This window comes from Glossina fuscipes, unplaced genomic scaffold (genome assembly GCF_014805625.2).
Source record: "Glossina fuscipes isolate IAEA_lab_2018 unplaced genomic scaffold, Yale_Gfus_2 0, whole genome shotgun sequence".
Classification (NCBI taxonomy): Eukaryota; Metazoa; Arthropoda; class Insecta; order Diptera; family Glossinidae; genus Glossina; species Glossina fuscipes.
This window is the reverse complement of record NW_023998414.1, coordinates 22,781,593-22,800,025: the sequence shown is the minus strand read 5'-3', so window position 1 is coordinate 22,800,025 and position 18,433 is coordinate 22,781,593. Positions and strand designations below refer to the sequence as shown.

The 18,433-nt window shown below is 33.5% G+C and overlaps 1 protein-coding gene across 1 annotated transcript in view; it reads left to right on the top strand.

The window, feature by feature from the left end:
- Positions 1 to 18,433, top strand: part of LOC119644055 — a 56,150-nt gene that overhangs the window by 1,194 nt on the left and 36,523 nt on the right. Inside the window, exon 2 of the mRNA XM_038043584.1 lies at positions 3,463 to 3,598. The gene's annotated coding sequence lies outside the window, so the exon portion shown is untranslated. The remainder of the gene's footprint in view (positions 1 to 3,462; positions 3,599 to 18,433) is intronic.

Here is an 18,433-nt window from a genome sequence, read left to right as displayed (position 1 = left end):
TGCTTTCCGTTTCGGTTCTTCATATTTCCTAAAGCGTTTGTCTGATGTTCCTTACATAGCTCTGAGAGAAGTCAACAAGTCCAAGTGGACGAAAACGGCCCAAACTAAGAGATTTTGTGTAAAGAATAGAAATAAAGTAAATCTGCAGTGCAATATATTATTGAGAAACACTCAATCTCTTAGAGTGTTGGTCATGTCTACATCGCCTGATAGCAAAAGCTAAAGTAAAATGTATTTTAAACCTTCAACTATATTCCCTGTCCTACATCTTCAAACCTAATCTGTCAAAATTCAAAATTCAATTCTTTTTTAATAATTTGGACACGAAGACTTTTTAATGAATTACTTATTTTATGTATATATATATATATATATATATATATATATATCTTTATCTTTAGTCTTCTAATCTTTAGTTAAAGTTAAGTTATTTCAAATACATATATGAGAAATTTCTATGATGTACTTAAAGCAAAGCATAACCTCAATGTATCTTAGCTAATAGAACGTGGCCGAAGAGCATACATAATACATAAACTAGAACTTTTATTCCGCGAAGAAGATGACGAATTGATAAATGATTGGTTAAATGATTGGATAAATGTTTCGATCGAATTACACTGATGGCAAAAAAATTGTCGTTTAAAGTGAGAAGAAGATTGTTTATAAAAGGCATGACTGCAATGGGCATAGTTCGTAGTATCTTAGCAGCGGCAGTGGGGTTTATCCTATTGCAAAATGAATTTCGGTTACTTTAGACTCCGCATTGTATACTTTTGCAACTCCGATTTGTAAGCACTATCCGTGCACTATCAATCGGCGTGCTGAAGTGGAAGAATTCGTTAGCAACACTCTCTGAGAATGGCAATCGACAGTTAATAACAGGAAATTGTATATTTCAGTTTGAGTGATCGTGGCCCTCCAAAGAACATTCTCCTAATATAATACGATTAAGTCTTTTATGTAAATTGAAAACAGATAAACCACATCACTCAATAAGTCTCCGATTTGACACACGTTTATGGCAACACTATTAACAGACCCCTATGACTTTTAGATAACATCAACCTTCAAACGATATGTGGGAAATTTTCATGATATTCCGATAATTAATTTACCGGTTACAGTGACGTTAACTGACGCTACCTTGGTTATTATTCTCCTTTTTTCATGGAAAAAATTGCTATTAACGAACAGCATCGACTTGAAAGATATGATAACGACTCTTGACTATCGAAAAAACTAATTTATGGAGGTTTTGTCCATTTTAAGCAAAGTCTTCCGAATTCAACAAAAACATGCACAAATAGGTTTTGGATGACCGCAAAGCGAAGTACGTACACGTGACACCCTAAGAAAAGGCAGTATATCGACCACTTTGCATGAATATCGTTTCGAAGTGGACGCCGCGTTTGCTCACTTTTGACCAACAAAATGATGCGTTTGCGAGGAAATATGGAATTATTACTAGAATGCATAGTCAAATTGGCAAACGGCCGAAGTGGGATTGAGAAAATGCGAATGGTATAATATTCATCGGTTATCTTCAAAAGGGACGTACGGACAATACGACATATTATGTAGCATCATATCGATTACAAAATTACAAAAAAGCATCAAATTAGACCGAAGACTTACTGAGTGATGCGATACGATCGGTAGTCCCTATCTTATATAAACGGTAAAGTGACAATTAGAGTAAGTAAAACTTTTTAATATAAAATGAAGTCAACAGATCAAAGCGTCAATTGGGGCCGGTTTATAGAAACTGTTGAAATTTGAAATCAATAAGAGAAATCGATGCTTAATTTGGTGAACTCAAAAACCTTATAAGCTTATGTTCGCCTTTACCTTGTGAAAAGTGAAGGAGAAACGATTGGGACCTTGAGCTCGTTTTCTTACCAAAAACAATTTTTTATTGCAAGAACAAAGAGATAAGGACGGCAAGTAGCGACAATTGAATGGTCAGGCACCGTGAGGAAAAGAATACGTAAGCGCGGCGTCCATCATGTGTATTTTCTAGAACTATTACCATTTGCTAAGCAAATGTAGCCTAGTATAGACAAAATACACAAACAAACAAACAAATCAAGTCGGGCAATGTAATTAAAACGGCGGTAATGTCCACACATGCAACCGTAAGGAGAAAATTGACTTATAATAATAGGTGTGAGAAGGTCTCGAATCTCTCTTTTGGTTTGGCTGAACGAAAGAACCGATTTAATTAATATTGCTACGTAGATTGACCAGACTGAAGGCTAAAAGCTATGATCGTGTTTGTTCTGCTGCTTAGCATTTTGCATAGAAAGATTCACGGATGCACTTATGAACGAACGTAACTAAATTGGCGACGAAGGCATGTACATTGGTTAACAGAACATCACACGTTTAAGCTATGAAATTTGTATGCGTTCCAAGCGTTCGACAACTCTAATGTAATACAAATGCAGGCGGAGTAAATTAAAAAAAAAAAAGCGTAATAACAAGCAAAATGTTTCATGTTTCTTAAGTTAATTTTTATTAAAATTTTATTTTACTTGAATTTTTTATACTGAAAGCTTTTGCTTGCACCGCATCTCAAGGTAAACTGGGTTGAGTGCTTTATTTTTTATTTATTTATTTTGTGTTTTTCATGCTCTTATTTGATTAATAACCATAATATGTATGTATGGATGTATGTATGTATGTATGTATGTTTGTATGTATATATGTATGATAGCAAGCATGTGTATTAAATGCATAACATATGCATAAATATAAATATATACAAATGTATACGTTCACGTACAGGCGTATTTGCATATGTTTATCTACCTTCATTACTTCATTATTTCGTATATGTTATTAACTTATTTATCTTATATATATATATATATATATATACATATGTACATGTATACATTTTATAATCATAACAACAAATGCCGTTAAAAGAGAAAAGAAACAAAAAAAAAAAAAAAAAAAAATAGAAAAAAATGAAAGAAAAAGGAAAAACAATAGACAAGTATTACGACTTACAGAAAACCAACGCGTTGTAAATAAAAATTTAAGATATTGTATATATATATATATGTATATATGTATATATGTATGTATGTTTTATAGCAAATGTGTGCCCGCGTATTGGTATGCACTCTTTGCACAATGAGAACACAACAAAAAAAAAAAAAAAATAAAAATAAATAAATAAATAAATAAATAAATAAAAATAAAAATTTATAACAACAACAACAGTTTAAAGAGAAATATTTTTGTTAAACAACAACAGAGCGCAACTCAAGCTGACTTCACGTTTAAACAACAAGTTTTCGTTTCTGTGTTTGTTTTTGATTCAATTTTCCTTTTTACATGTGAATGTTGCCAATTCTGGTTTCTACTTTTCAAAAAAAAAAAATAAAAAATATGTGTTAATATTATTAATAATTGCTTATTTGTTTTTTTCTTTCGATTATTTGTATACAGAAAATTTAATGTTTGCGAAAATATTTATAATATAAAGTGAATTTTCGTTTTACCTTTTTATTCACTTCTCTCGAAGACTTCCTCCGAATATTTTTAAATGAATGCTAACGAGCTACTGAAAATCAACTAAAGTCTGGTAAGTATTTATTTATGGTACTTTTAAAATCATTTATCGAACCGTCACAATTGTTTTTTTTTTTTGGGTTCGAATCACTAGGCTGTCTATTAACACCACCCCATCTAATAATCAGATATAAGATTTTTTTTTTTTTTTTTCTGACATCAATTATCCGAACGTACATGCGCACACATACACAATTCCCATACAACTTTAGTTGAAGTGCGATTCTTTATTTTATCTTCAGCCGCATTTCCGCTTACACTCAGCTGCTAATCCTCCTCTTTCCCTCATCGTACTGTTGACAGTATCTGTAAAAGCATATATCTTAAGCAATGCGATTAAAAAGCTGACGTCATTTAATGAAATGTAGATTTTTCCTCATCATCATCATTGCGGGAATAGTGCGCAGATTTTTCTCATACTATGCTCCTTGTCCAGTGATAGTAGTTATCTAACTTCAGCGGCTTTCTCATTTGGACACGACTTGTATTTATACTGTCTGTTAGCTGAATTTCTTAGCAGCAGTCTTGCTATCAGCTAGCAGCAGTTCTTCTTACACTTACCTCCCTTCTTCGGATACCGCATACTATTTTCCTCTTCCTTTGCTTCTTATGCACTTATTTTGACCGTATTAAACGTGATTTATATTTTTGGTTTCTCTCAGATTATATCTAATAAGTCTAACAAGCCCGTTCTTTCTTTGTAAAAATGTCATAGACCTTATAGGTTTTATTATTTATTTTTGTTATTTATTCATTAATTTACATTTGACTAGTGCTACAGCAGTACCAAGTATATGAATACGATTTCTTAATAGTGTTCCTTCCCCATTTATTGTATGTGGTCGGACTCGACGGACATAACTACCTGATGTGGCTCCGTCTGACATTTGCCTGTTTCCGAAGCTAAACTATCACTTCGAGGAAGACGTTTTGAGCCAATTGAAGGTATAAAACAAAGTTGACTGAAGTAAGCATCGAATTGTACTGGAAACGATGGAAGCAACTTTGAATGCAAAAAACAAAAAAAAAAAAAAACAAGTAAGAGAATTATATTCGGCGGTGGCTGAATCTCGCATACCCATCACCATGCTTTTCGCATTCTACTCCACAAGTTCTTTTCATTGACACCCATATTGCTGGCATAATTAAGAAGAAAGCGTTCGCGGTATCTATCATATTGATTTTAGAAGTAACCCATTTTTAGGCAAATGATCTGTACATGTCTTCATTTGAGGAATTTAGAAAATAGTTTGAAATATTTTGTCTTGTTTACCCTATGATTAATAGGCATAAAACCGCAAAAAAGTGGAAAAAAAAAAGATTTAGTCAATTGTAAGCTTATGTGGGCATGGCCTATTCTTCCCAATTTTGCGGGAAAAGAGTAAAATGTTTCGTAAAGTAAATGTGGAAAATTTCAATCTTGTAACTTTTATGATTTTTGAGCAAAGTGCAAAAACCCGAAAATTGTTGTGAAGAAAAATGTAGTTGCGATCGCGGGGCTTCTGCTCTAACCCATTTGGCCCATTTTCAATACCAAGCCGCGTGCAAAAACTTCGCAGATTTCAACCAAATTTCAAGCCAATATTTTAATTTTTGCGATTAGGAAAGTGCCAACAGCAAACACCGCATAGACATATAGACGGACAGACATGACTAATCAACTCCGAATTTCACACGCATCCAGACTGTGTATGCACTATAGCGTCTGTGAAGCTTTCTTTTTGATGTTAGACATAGATTAAGAAAACAAACAAAATGACGCTACGTCCATCTTAAAGTGGTGGGCATAATAAATAAATAAATTGTTAACAGTTAAGGAGGCATTTTGTAAAAAATATATTTTCTAGAATTTGTGGTCGTTTAAGAAGCATTCTTGAAATGAAACCTATGAACCAACCGCTCGGAGGAATCGTAAAAATATTTGCTCGAAAATAAAACTTTGATGAGGAAAATTTTGATATTTTCTTTTATTCACCTAGCTTTCCAGTGATATCATAGCATACACACAGACGGATCTAAGTTGAGCTTAATCGCGAATATGAACACTTTATGAGTTCTCTGCTTCGTGATATAGATCTGTGTTTGGCCTAAGCTAGAGTCTTCACTTCGCTTAAGTCCCTTCATCTTTGCGCAACTCAGCCCGTTCTTATCCGATTGCTTACCTCTTAATGGTGCATAAAAATTCGCTAGAATACCGCCCTGTGATTAAGTTCATATTATTATATCGATATAGGATGAACATCTTGCTATTAACAAAAATCTATGCGATATGTTTGTCTGGCATGTTTTGTATCACATTTAGTTGTTTTTACATGCAATCAATATTGTTTATTTAATTTAATTAGTTTAGTCCAAGTTAATAACTTTTTTAGAACTATTGCTGTGTGAAGTCTTGCTAACTGCTTCACTCAATAAGTTCATAGGATAACGTTTAGGCGTCGTCACTATTGATGATTTCGAATGATTTTTAGATAGTTTTACACGTTAAATGAAATCTTTTATGAAACTCGTATATAGAGTTAGCAAAAATGAACATTAATATATCATCCTACAAACTTATTGAGTGATATTCTATATTTGTTGTTTAACTGATTCTAAATCTGAGTAGCTGTCGAAGTTGTTGCATTCAAAAGATTTTGTATGTAATTTGAAACTCTTCGTTTATTTTCTACTCTGCTCATTTTAAATATATTCGCTCAGCATTTTTTATTTAACATTTAGTCATAAATAAATTTGTTAAATGTACAAAGAGCCTTTTAACGACGACAAAGTGCAAATGCAGCCGCTGAAGAGTAAGTTTACACATAAATGAATTGTCATTGTGCGATGTTATTGACTCTTCTTTTTTCACGAGTACATACATTCTGTTCAGCAAATCTAACTTGAAGTTTTTTATTTATTCATTTATTTTTATTTTGTTATTTTTTCTTAAATGATAACAAATTCTGCTCCCTCGATGCGTGTAAAGAAGAGTCAGTCAAGCAAATATTATCATCCGGTAAACACACAATACGTTTACCATTTTATTTTTTATGCTTGTCAAGATTTAGAAAGCTTCTGTTTAGGACGAGCATTACAAATTTCGCAACTTTAATCTTGTTACGTTAATCTTAGTTATAAACTTATTCATATGTGTGCGTCTGCGTGCAGTAGAATGTGATGTTTTTTATTTTTAAATTAAATAATAATAAAAGTACACAAATGGCAGAAACGAAGGTGACGCTCTTCCATATAAAGTATAAGTAAATATCCATCAGAATAGCATTATGCCACTATGATGTTGTTATGGTTATGTAGGCGTTATACATTGGTTTTGGATTTACATGCCAATACACGACATTGCCTTAATATGGCAACTAGTTATGTGCTCACCATATAATTACTTGGATATATTAACAATATGATTGCATTTGTAACGTCTACAGACATAGATACTCTTATACACTTGACTTAATATGTTCGCGGTTGGGGCGAGAGTCCGTTTGTTAGTTCGCCAATTGAGAAATTCCACTGTGTCCACTGTGTTTCCTACCTTTCTGTTCATCGGTCTATCAACTTTTCTTTTGTTTATATTTCCTTCCATCCATCTGTCCGTCGCACTTGCCAATTTTTCATATGTGAATCCGTTCGAATCAATTCGTTTTTCTCTTCTCTTATATAGTTTGTTCTTCTGTTTTTTTCTATACGTTCACAATGCTCGAAAGGGGCTGCGATGTCTAAAAATCGAAAAGTCGAAGTCAAAACCGATAGGTGAAATGAGAATCGAAGCAAAAGTTTTTCTTCGTAATAGGTGGCGACTTGTAATTTAAAATTTTACTACGGCCATGCAAGAGTATCACATAAGAACAGTCCAAACCGGCATATTGAAGCTCGTATAAGTGTAAGCCAAAAATAAAAAAAAAATAATAAAAACTATTTGAGATGGTGGGTATACAAGATTGGCCACAAGGCGAACACAAATCACTCACTTGTTTTTTTTTTTATGCTTTTTTCTTGCTGTTGTTGTTGCTGCTGCCTTATACTATACTTTTTCGTTAGTTTTTTTCTTTTCCAACTTTTTTGTCATCCATTAGCTTAGGCTAAACTTAAAACGCTTTATAATTTTCTCGCATATTAACGCAAGATTATTTTTTGCCCTGATTTATATATGTAAGCCAATAGAATTTACAGGCTAACTTCAAATAGCGCTGTCATGCTCGTTTCGATCCATTTCAACCTTTGATTTTATTAAAAATTCGAGCACTTTTTCATTGCACGTTGTAGAGAACTAAGAGATCTAAGTAACTATTTGCTTATCCTAGCTATTCGGCTCATGCTTCGAATGAGAAATGTATAACTATATGTACTATATTGCATATGTTAAGCATAAATGTACATACAAATGTGCAAATCAAGAGATCAAAATATTACTCATAATTCATATATAAATGTGTGGAATATTGTGTGGTTATGTCTCTGTTACTTCATATTGAATATATGTATATCAGTCATATACATTTGAACGCGTGCATATATTTATGCATATATGTACATGAACGTATACCTAACATTGGTCAATCGTTTCCCCATTTGCTTATGTTTGACAAGCAACTGGTAATGTGTTTTCTCGTTTTTTTTTTTTTTTTTAATTTTTTTTTTTTTTATTATTTTTTATTTTTATATATTATTAACATTTATTCGTCGTTCATTGCATGCATACATACGGAGATACAATTGAAACTGATTCAATGTTATTGATTATATTTATGAAAATAATAATAATAATAATAATAATAAGTCAATATGTATGCAAAAATCGTAAAGCACAAAATTGAACAGAGTCGCTTGGTTCTCTCTCCTTTATTTCAATTTCTTTTCTTTCTTTTTTTATCTTTTATCATCAAATGAAATATTTACGAAATGAACTGACTTTCTGTACAAACAATTTTCACTGAAATGAATTCGTTCTTTTTTTTATTATCGAATTATAGTAAAATATGAAATGCGAAAAGGTTCACGTGATGTCTCAATGAAAATATGGACAAGAGTTGAAAAAAAACAAGTTATTATTAGTATGATTGGTTAAAATAATAGAATAGCCTTGAATATAGACGCATCTAATCGCGAATATATATGAATGAAGGGAATCTTTGCAATGCATTTCTGGCTGTTTTTAGAGAATAAAACTACAATTTGCATTTTCCCTTTTTTTTTTGAATTTTTAAATGCATATTGTTGCCAATTGTCTACATTGAAGTTTCAATTCATATCAAATATTTTAATTAAAATAATAATAATAATTTTTAAATTAAGTGAAACTGGAATGTCGACAATTGGCAACAACATGCATTTAAGAATTAACAAAATACCCCTTTTTTTAAATATTTTGAAAACACGTCCTTTCAATGTAATAATCGGTTCTCTTAGCGTAGACTAAATTCAAACTAGCCCGAGTGGTCGAGTAGGCAAGGGTCTCGATGAGCAACTCAGTGGTTGTGCGTTCAAATCTCTCAAGTGCGGTAGAGTTTTTGATAAAGCGGAAAGCCTTAGATGCTAGTACTTTAAGACTTTAATCCTAGATTTTATTCTCTAGCTAAATTAATAATAATAATAATAATAATAATTTCAAAATATATAAAGAAAAGGTTAGTCGCTTGCGTTGTTGTTGTTGAAACGCCAAGTATTAAGTATTCCATCCTCGTTATAAAGTAATAAAAATTATAATCTGCAGTCATGCAAAAGTTTACTTTTCAAGGGAAACTTTATATATGGGGAGGAGTTTGAAGAATAAGCATATGGAATCATAAGTTTCCTCCAATTTTTATCATGGGTAACTAAAAGTTAGACCTTGTTGCCGTAAAATAGCTTCTTTTAGAGGTTCAAAAAGTATACCACTTCTAATTAGACTTTGAGTCCATTAGTTTTAATAAAGTATTATATTAAAATGATATTACGTTCCAAAGTTGACTGCAGGATGTCGTCGGGACTAGTTTGGGTGGCACAAAGAAAGTGAAAGTTGTTGCGAGAATTTGTCCATTATTGCAGATTCCAAAAAATGATTTCTTAAGGACACATCGGCGCGTTGAAATTGTGTCGCGAACGCAAATTCTCGTAAATGTTTTAATCTTGAGCATGCCCATCATTATACTGGATATAATCGAGAAACTAGTAAGGACTTTACCAGAGAGTATTGTGGATTTTCTTTCATAATTTTCGCTCTAATAAATGCAGCAAAAGCAACAGAAGGCTTCGCCTTGTTGAAAATGAAACGTCATCCTTTTGATATAATGACTTGGTCAAAGTCGAAGTTTATACTGGAATTATATCGTAAGACTTTTGCGATTCAAATCAGCCCTTGCATGTCAGCTATTTTACTATTTCTAGCTTCTGTACCTTTACGCGTGCTCTTGTTCTATTTCGAAAGATTTTCAAGCCAAATGAATTATGTTGACTTAGCTTATTGAAGAGTCATTCTTTCCATTGGGGTTCATTGCCGAATTCACTGCGTTCATGCAGTTAGTCATCTGTGGAGAGCTTCTAGACCTTTTTGGGAGAATCGCAATTGAATTACTGGAGCACTTGTACTAATCCTTACTTATTTAGTGATTTTCATTAAGTGATCTCTTATTAATGCAAATGTTTCGTGCAATAGTGTATATATGCCACTTACATTGATGGCTAAGAATGTTTGATAATCAGGACAGGCCACTCGGACTCGTTTGATTTCAATAAAGGTTTCGATGCTTAGTAGCATAATAACCGATATCGGCTTTCTTTACGTTATTCGCCTGCCAAGTATGACCACCAACTAGTTTGATTATCTAAAGCAAGAATTTCTAAATGCTTGAAAGGCTTGTCTTCGTCGCCTTAACTATGATGGGAAATTGGGTTTCAAGCAGTGGCCCGGCAATTAAGTCAATTTTTTGGCTTAAACGTTATTTTCCATATAGTGAAGCAACTACATTGTAATAAATCAGATCCATGGCAAAGCTGTCTGTTCACTTCGAACAATTCGTACCATTTTAATGGCGAATTTTCAAAAGTGTTTACGAACGATTTCCGAACGATGAAATATATCGACCAATATTTGACCAAACAATGTAATGCAATGAGCTCAGAATGTATACAATTTATTGCAGTCTATGAAAAGCATTTCTGCGGCTCCTCTAGAGGAAATTATAAAGCTTAGGCTTTCCTCCGATAAAGATGACTATAGTTATAGTTCAAACCGCTTCGCCCATAAAAAACTTGGTATTCGACCACTTCTCCATTACGCGTTCTATTCTGACAGGTTCTCCGATAGGAGAATATAAAGTTACACTATTGCTTGATTGTTGTAGAAGTTTTCGTAGACCATATGAGATCATATCTGTCCTTAATGTATAGATTTAAGCCAACAATATAATGAGCTTTCCGTCCGCCTCAATTTTATAAGTATTGTTAGAGTAATGTATGATAACCTTCTGATAAACACACTTTCGTGATCAAATCAAATAAAACTTTTAAAAAAGTGGTGGCTGAATGTAATGTAGTGTAACATATGTTGCGTGCCCTTCCATTAAGCTTTAAGCATATTAAATAAGCTATATATTAAGAAAAAGCTAAAAATTCGAAATTTTCTCATTGACCGCTGAGTTATGTCTCAGCATATCATCACTACACTGACCTTTCCTAAAAGGCTTTCAACGAAAATTGTTGCAGGCTTACGCGGAAATCGATTATAAATTTCATTAAAATGTGTAAACTATAGTTCGCATCTCGTAAATACAAAAACCAAATGGCAAAGAGAGACCAGAGGCCAGAGAGAACTATAGCGAAAAATTGGATCTACAACATAAATTTTTAACAGAGAAGGTAGTGCACGTTGTAGGGAACTTTTATGTATTCCTTAAACTAGCACTTGTAGCGCTTATACACATCAACAGCAGCCCTTTGGTGGTCTGTTCTTTCATACTCTCTTGATATGATGCAGCACCATATCAAATATTTACAAAGCAAAAGTGTATACACTTCAATGTTTTTAAATCCATTGCCGAAGGACGAGAGATATATTCATTTTGTCAGAATGTTTGTAACGCTCAGAAGGAAGCCTCAGAGACCCCACAAAGTGTATTTATTATTGACCAGCATCAAATTCTGAATCGATTTAAGCATGTCTGTCCATATGGCCAAGTGTCCTTCTCTCTCCTTTGCCAACATTGTCTTGGTCGCAGCAATGAAGCTATTGCCTTCAATTTTGGCAGAAACATTGAAAGTTCTTGCAATTAGTTTGGCATTGAAAAACGGACTAAATAGGTCGAAGGACACGTCTACAGTTCCACGTAATCTAAAAACACCTTTGTTTTTTTGCTTGTTAGTCATAAACAACAATAGATAAATCTACAACAATTTGATCGTGAGTTCTATGGGTGAGTACGTCTACAAAAAGGGGGAAAATCGGTAACGCCTACCCAGTCTTATAGTGTATCATAACTTCATTTCATAAATCCCATTAAGTATATAAATTCCCGGCCTCGTTCAGAAGCGGAATGCACCAAAGCATTCCCATCCGCTCAAATGTCCATTTGTCCGTCTGGCAACTGTGTAGTATTTATGTTAAAAATTGTCGCGGTCGCAGAAACGAAAATATCGCCTACAGATTTTTGCAAATGAATTTGAAAATAATGAAGATCGGCCAAAGAACACGGCCGCTCGCCAATGCAATAAGAACTGATAACATCACCGTTATCCGTGTTTTTTGCTCGTTACTCATAAACTGACACACGGATATGAACACACGGTATAAATTCCAGCTTTTATTCTAAAACGTAGGAAACACCGTCTACACCCCGCCAACGTTAGAGTTAGTGCCTTGTAGTATAACGTTGACAAGTGCAAGAGGTTCGATCACGACCGAATATAATGTTCTTACTTGTTAAGCTCCTATCTGTGCATATGCACGAAGCAGCAATTGTACGCCACCACTTCACATCGCAGGTTTCCAGATGTTATGCTCGTCAAATGCTACAATAAATTTTGGTGAAAAGCTTCTGCATATGCATTTAAAGCGATTTCTCGCAATTGAAAGAGGGTTACATGGTAGGAACAATTTATAGTTATTTGATGTAACATATTTACAGACAGATATATATGTAAATAGACATTTTATGCGATTGTCGATGGCACTTTAGCTATTTAATTTTCATGGGGTGATTCCCCAGAATGCATTCGAGGCTTATAAGCCAAAGCTTCTTTAATTTGAAGCGACTTCAAACATTACATATATTCTTCCTTTCGCGGTTAATATATTCAAATCCTGTCTGGCATCCTGTTAGGCTACAATTTTTCTTTGTACATTTGTGCAATAAGGCCCTTGACGTAAAGTCAATTAAGTGACATCTACGTTTGATTTTTATTTAGAAAAAATATATATAGACACGCGTATGGGCAAATTTTCCCCGAAAATTATTGTAGCAAAATGATGAAAGGAAAACATATTAGATTGCTATCTCATCTCTCCTATAATGAAATGTATACGAGTGTGATAATATATCAAGAGACAATTAACTGATTGTTGCTCACATGCGTGCAATGAAAATGCAAGAGCAAGCAATCAAATAGTGCGTTAATAGAAACCTTAGCGAGACAAATCCTCAACTAATCAATTTTCTTCTGTGTTTAAAGTTTTCATTGGGCTCTTGTTACGTTGTTCCGCTTTGATGTTACTACGATGTTTTGACGGTGTGTATATTGTTACTTATCGGAGCAATAAAGGAGATTAGGTTGCATTAAGTTTGCATTTTGTCGGGAAAATCTTGAAGGCAAAAGACCGTTGTAAAGTTGGCGAAAATTTTCTTTTTTCTTTATCGCTATAATACACGCCACCTGGTACCTAGTGGGAAATTTCGATTGGAGATCTCTTGTGTTGATTTCTAATACTCTACCACATGGCCTTGGGAAGGGTTTACGTTCATTAAAAAGCATTTTCTACGCATGAGAATCTTAGGTAGTAAAGAATCGCGACTAGTAACGCAATGACTGTGGATTGGAATCTCAAGTAAGGAGCATATGATCTGAATTATCCGGCAGCCTTTAAATCCATGTTTTGCAAATTTATTTACAAAATATATATACAAAATGAATAAATAACTAAATAGTACTGGGTAAAGAAAAGTACATTAGAGCAGCTTCACCAATACGAGCTTTGAGTTGATGCGAGGCAGAGGCGAATCAGTGCTTTTGCCAAGAAATTCAAAGCTAATAATGAATAGATTTTCTTCGCCATTTCCTAACATGTTTGCGATTCTGTTTTTCAAAGATGTGGTAAAAACGGCAAACTCTAGCATAAAACCTCCGGGGAAAAAGAACAAGAAACAAAATATTTGAAGGTAGAAGAACAAGCTCATGGTCCTGAGCACGTTAGTAGTAAATTGGTGCCAAAAACTAATATAAATTTTATTATTATAACGAAACGTGTTTACAACTTACAACGTATTTCGAAACTGTAAATAAGTTTTTTCTGGGAAGGAGACTTTTCGAAGTAGTCCAGGAAACAATTACAATTTCCTTGTCATCATTCAATATTGGAAATTCGAATTCCATTGTTTTCGTTACATTTTTTCAACATTACACATTTATGCATTATAAGCATTATATGCATATACATACCATCAAATATATAATTTATAATATTTGAAGCATATTTACACAAGCTTACTTGAAAGGGTATATAAGAAGGTTCAGTGTTTGCGGTATATCAGATCTTTCTTCTTCCGATACTTTAAATCACATCCCTAAACCAATGACTAAATTAATCGCTTACCAAAGAAAAAAGAGAGAAAATCATTCGAGTTCCTTAACTACCTTACGATGATTATTGTAAAGCATTCATTAATCAATCACGAAGAAAAAAACAGAGTACGTTAAGAAAAAAGAAATGCTACTAAAAAGAAACATCTTTGTCAAAGGCAAGCTCAGCATGGCACTAAACAGTCAGTTTAAAAAGTTTATGAAGGCATCATGAGTTAAATAAGCGACGTTAAATCAGATGAAATCAACACACATACCATACAAAAGTGTCATAAAATTTACATAATTATGGCTGCATATACAACCAAGCGCAACACTCTATATAGTCTACATTTACTCTAATTTATAAGAGCTTTTAGAAAAGACGACCGACCACCGAGCTGAGATAAATGAATAGCATAAAATAGACAGAACAGTGCTTTGGACAAAGGAAAAACTGAAAAGAACAAAAAAAAAAAAAAAAAAAAAAAAAAAAAATTAAAAAAAAGACTGAAATTTCAACATGCACCTGCTGCCTTTGGCCGAGTCTGGCCGCCACCAACACTGCCAGCAATGATTAACTAAGAACCAAAGCAATATAACAAAATAAACGAAAAAAAAAGAGGAAAAAAAAAATAAATAAATAAATAAAAAAAGAAGAAAAGAACGGCTGGATGTAACTAAGATAAACACTTTAGTTATGATTTCCCTAAGGTACCACCAGCACACACTGAGCAAATAAGGCCATAATTAGAGAGGTTGACACGAAATAATTTAACTGACTGGCGGTCTTACTGATTGCCTGACTGACTGACTGACTGACTGACTGACTGACTGACTGACTGACTGTATGATTACAATCCTGCTCTGCCCTGTCATACGTTAAGTCATATTCAATTAGTTAAGCTGGCTTGAGCTGAATATATAGCGCAGCAGTTTAATGAAGCATTTCGCATGCAACTCAGGTTTTAAATTTTATATATAATACATACATTTATATATATATATATATATATATATATCTACTACTATACTTAAGTTATTAACTTTCCTGACGTTACCTATAAGTGCATATATACATGTACATATAAACATATAAATGCGATAAAATAAGTATTTGCTTGGCCAGAATTGACGTCGATGGTACTCAAGGGCTAACTTAACTCCAAGTACGCTGGCAATGCTAGTGATGATTATGGTGGTTGGTGATGGTGATGGTGGTGGTGGTGGTGTTGATGATAACGACAGCTTCTATTAACCTAAAGTTAACGATGCTCTGAAACGACGTACAATTCAAGTATGTTGGTCTTAATTTATATGGAGTTATACACGCGCATTTAATGTGCATTCGCATTAACCAAAAGATTCTGTGGCGGCGGGAACATAACTCAAAAGGTTTACATCTCGCAGGGCGATCACGTCATACCAGTTAATCAGGTTAAGTAGTAAAACAGGCCAGTGGCCGCCACTTAATGTTTTATGATGAAATGTTCTACATCGACAATAAAATAGTTTATCAACGCTAAGATTGATGATTATGTTGTTTTGCTATAACCCTTAAAATGTCGAAAAAGGTATTCTTTGAAGTTGAAATCGGCAAAAATTGTTTAAATTCTTAATTAATGTTTTCATACAATTTCTAAAGCATAACTTCGGACCGGTTTGCTTAAACTATAAATTCACATGAAATTAATAGATTGGTATATATCCACCTTTAGCTTTTCGTTATGATATCATCTAATCTCATCTACATATATATTTTATGGAAAAAAAATGTATTTAAATCAATTAAATATTATCTATAAGATTTAGACTTTATTTGATAGTTAAATTTTAACAGATAGTTATCGTCTTCAAATTTCCGATCGGATGCATATCAAATATGTCATGTGTAGTGGATTAAGTGAAAGGTGGAACTTCTCTATCTATGATGACGACGAAATTTGTTTTTTTTTTACATATAATACACGGTCAGCTACTTAGTTTATGTGCCGTCTATGTGGAGTCACGACAGAGAGGTTTTAGCTAAAGGTTAGGTGGTAGAAGGTACTATTCGAACCTGGTAGATAGAGTGGTATTGGTGTACACGAGTTTAATTGGTCTGATTTCGCACTATCGAAACATGTATGAAAAATAGATATTCGAGGTGGGCGCAACAACAAAACTCACTTTTCAAATATGGAAAAATAAAACATGCGTCTTACAAGACGAACTATTTTCTAGAAAAAAATGCATTGTGCCTACAACAATATCAGTGCAAAACGATTAGAGCCTGTAAGGATGACAGTCGTTAGACTTCTTTTGGTCCCACACGTAGGCCTTAGTTATTACTTTACTTATTTACCAGGAGTTTCGCTTGTACGTATTTCTTCCAGCTATAGCCTATAAGTAGAGATTGAAATGATGTGGGATGGGAAGTAAATGAGTTGACATACTTGCAATATCATCACTTAAACGATACTCGAGCAGAGGTATCAAGTGGAGGAAAACGACGCATCCTGTTCCATCTGAATCGAACCGCCGGCAAGATAATACACCATCAACGACCATAAGAAAGTCCGTCAATCTTCGGCTACACACCATACGGTATAGAATTGGGGATATTTCTATAGACGACCATCTGCTCCTTCCATTGGTGCCCCGACGATAAGTTTGGAATATAATTTGTAGCTCTTCATTAGATAATTAATTACTAGCCTACCACTACTGCTAGGGTTTTTGATGGTAAATTTCCCTTTTATTCGATGCTTACACTAAGTCAATCAATAAAATGAAACTTTATTATGATGCTTAAGAGACAGTAGGACTATGTGTTCAAGCGTTGACAGACGTCGTACATTAGAATCCCTTCCCAGCGCCATGGCAAATACTAGGTCAAAGTCGAAAAAAATTATTCTTTTTTATCTTATGAGGACGAAAGGAGAAGCGATTTCAACTGAACATATGAAGAAAATGTTGCTTATGCTATGTATTATGATAAAATTGATGTGATACGAAAAGCCAAAAGAAGCACAATTTGCATGTAACTCACTCCGTTGGTGTACACTCCACCACCAGAAGCTTGTTAAGACTTGCGTAACTTTTTATCGCTAAATGAACGAAACTTACTTCTTTTCCGATCGATAGATATATTATTGGAAAGTTGGAAAGGGAATTGAATTCATTTCCGATATAACATATTTAATTCCTCAGGATTTATTATTATTGATTAATTATTTTTTCTTATTTTTTTTTCTCAATTTACGTTAATATCTTTCTGTTTTAATGGCGGAAATAGCTTATTACCTATTACTCATCGCTTATCGACATTTAATATAGTAGTGATGATTAAGATGAAACAATGCATAAACCCATTTTTAATTCATATATACACATGGATATTTTCTGTAATATATACATTGTATATAGATAGATATAAATCAATGCCTGCTAAATATCAAAGGAATGAATCAGTATTCGCAATAACAACAACAACAGCAGCAATAATATTATTGAAGCAATTCTTTACTTTTGTTTTTGTTATTCATGTAGCAACGATTTGTTATTTTCATTACACCCTACACCACTTGTGGGAGGGCGTATGTTATGTCAGTGCGGACATATGTAACAAGCAGAAGGGCTTACCACCTTTTACTGTACCGATCGATTCAGAATCATAATCTGAATTGATGTAAGCTTGTCTGTCCGTCTGTCCACTTAAATTTATGTTATGTGCTACAACTCGTAATTTTTATGATATTTCGATGAAATTTGGTACAGCGGCGTACTTTTTCGCTGGGACGAACACTATTGAAAATGGTTCGTATCTGTCGACTTTTTCGACCCATACCCTTATAACACCCTACTGTAAAAATTCGTTACATGGAAAAAAAAAAATAGCAATTTTCAAAATTTCTCGCCAATGGGGGCTAAGTAGTAGCATTTCGCCATACGAAACTGGTATGAAAACTTTCGACCGACTTGGGCAACTTATGAACCCCCTCTCATATAACGAAAACTAAAAGGTGTAATTTTCCATGCTACATCATAATACTAGTTTAACATAAAAAAAAAACCGAATTTTTTGATTTTTCAACTCTCGAGAACAATTAGTTTTCTCACT